Below are 3,120 nucleotides of genomic sequence, written 5' to 3'. Positions count from 1 at the left end.
AACATATAAAAATAGGATATTGATAATAGTAAACTAAAATTTTAAAAAGAATAAAACTTAATAAATAAAAGAGATGTGTGTTTGATATTTTAGGAGATAAATAAGTTTTATTTTAACAGTATATTATAAAAAATATAGGATTTTTCCACATTATCATTCGGTTTCAATGTATAAATGCATTAAGCAAAGGTTGTTGCCAGAAGATTGTTTTATGATTGTGATGTTAGTAAAAACCATAAGGAACATATGATCATTTTTTTTCTAACTTCAAAAGCTGATATAATAAAATATAACATTAAAATCAACATATGTCTCGTTACATTGAGCGAGTACTCTTCTAACATATATAAAAAAAATTGCTCAAGATTTGGTCTTTGGAAATTTCAATTTTGTACGATAAATTTATAAATGCAATTTTGGCCTATATTTTAACATTTTAACAAACCATAAGGACAAAATCTAAACATTTTAACAAACCATAGGAACGAAAAACATAACTTACTCTAATTTTTTTACAAGGTGCATAAATCACAATTTCGATACTTTCGGATTTGTTACTCACTTCTTGTGACAATCACCAACTTAATCACTGCCTTCTTGTGACACATTGATTGGGTTCCCACCCTGAGCGTACCTTTGTTCGCTTCTTCTCCACCAAGCACAAAAGTTTAAGGATAAGCACAGGTTGATTGGGTACCTAAGGAAACTCCGATTCAATCCGCCCCCCGGACGGGAGGCATCTATCTCATTCCGATCACAGTTGAGTGCCACAATCCCATTCATTATTTTTTATCTACATAAGCCCAAACTAGTAGTACCGATGACTGTTTGTTCAATAAATTATAAAAATATTGAAGAACCGATAAGTATGGGGAATTGTTGATGTCCATGTAAATTATTGTTTGAATATCTTGGAACTTTGATGATGAATTTATAACTACACAATATTTTAAAAGCAAAATATAATAATTAAATATGAAATGTAGTTTAATTGCGTCAGCATAATGAAATGCGAAATATAACAGCTAAATAATTAGACTCTAGAATGACTTCCATGTTTGGTACTTGTAATTTACACATTTTAATATTGTACATCTTTAAAGTGAAATAATTATATATATATATATATATATAATTATATATATAATTATATATATGACCATGTGGTTTGTATTATTTACATTTTAGGTTTTCATTCAATCAATCATAATTTTTTATTTTTTATTATGAGAGGTTGGTTAATTATTTTTATTGTGGAAGGTATTAATCATAGATATTATCATCTTTGTTATATTAATTTTAAAAAAATACATGAAACAATTTCATTAAAATTTCATAATTATTATATGAAACAATCTCATAGCCGCATATGAAACAACTTCATCTAAAAAAGTATTATATAAAACAATTTCATAATATTAACAATTTTAATGAAACAAAATCATTAAGTTAAACAATAAAATCGACGGAAAATGGTGGTTTGTAAGGTTTATACAAAATATGGGTGATTTGCATTTGATCGCTTTTATCAATGGATAAATTAGAAAACTAATATTTTTGGTAATCTGACTTACAATTTTAATTAAAGGGCATTTTTAGGTATTTTAATTTGTTTATCTCTCCTTTGTCTCTCTTCTACCTTCAGCCTCTGGTAAACCTTATTCCGACGAACACCGTGTAATACTTAAAATAGATCAAGATACACAATGTGATACCCTTAATATATCAAGTAACTTCGAGACTACTATGATGCAAATTGTGGTACCAATATGAGGCCAACGATATCTTGGCTGGACAAGATGACCGGAGGAGGTCACAGGAGTGGTGGATGCCGGAGAAGGCCACCAGATTTTGGTTCGTGTGTGTGTGTGTGTATATATATATATATATACTAGTTGTGTACCCACGCAATGCGGGGGGAGCCATGAATTTTAACGATTTTGAAGTTCCACTGGTTTTATAAGATAAGATTTAACGATGATATATGTTACACTTGGTCTTTACATATTAATACAATTTGAATAAATAAGAGTTATGGTTCCAATTACAGACTATCGATGAAAAAAATTGTATGACAGTTTAAAATTCATTATATTTAAAATCCAACATATTTAAACTACTCCACAAATGTATTCGATTTACACCAAGAGCAAAGAACTAAGAAACTTGAGTTTTAAAATAAACACTCAAAACCAATAAAAAAAACTACAAATTTGACAGATCATGAGCCATGAAAAGACAAAAAAAGATGGGTTTTAGAATGAAATTTCAACTGCTTACCCTTTTTTCTTGTCCAAAAACTCAGATTAAGGTTGAATTAATACATGTATATATATATTTAAAAAAAAAACCCAAGAACATATTAATTCAAAACATATCATACAGTGCAATTTGGACAGCCTAACCCCAAAATATATAGTATATATATATAAATAAATAATTATAAGAGTATAAATCGTAAGTATTAAAAATATTTTTTCACTGGTATATATAATTAAGTCAAAAACTATTCAATATTGAACTCATTTCGAAGGTATTAACAAGACGATTATAATGGTGTAACTCATTAAAATAAAAATGTATTTTTAAACATGTTTTAATTGATATACGATTATGTATGCTAATTTGATAAATGTTTAAAATGAAACATTTAAAAGTAAAAGACGTAAATAAATAAATTAATTAATTATAGGAATATAAAATGTAAATTTAAAATTATAATTTTAAAAAAAATCGGTTTGTGAGAAGGTGAGTGTTTGTGAGGAGATGAAAGAGTGAAAAAGTAAAAGGGGATTGATATCCCCACCCCCTGACGTCACTTCCCACCCCCTCCTCCTCACATCTTTCCCTCACTCACACCCTCACATTCACCGAATTTTTTAAAAATTTAATTTTAAATTTTCATTTCATACCCCTTAATTAGATAACTAATTTACTTTATATCCTTTCCTTTTAAAATTTTCATTTTACACCCTTATCAAATTAACACACATAATTATATATCAACTATAACATGTTTAAAAAATATATTTTTATTTTAACAAATTACATCATTATAATCGTCTCGTTAATACCTTCGAAATGAGTCCAATATTGAATAGTTTTTGAATTAATTATATT

Source organism: Cynara cardunculus (assembly GCF_001531365.2).
Source record: "Cynara cardunculus var. scolymus isolate 2C chromosome LG 17, CcrdV1, whole genome shotgun sequence".
Lineage (NCBI taxonomy): Eukaryota > Viridiplantae > Streptophyta > Magnoliopsida > Asterales > Asteraceae > Cynara > Cynara cardunculus.
Note: the sequence above shows the minus strand (reverse complement) of the source record.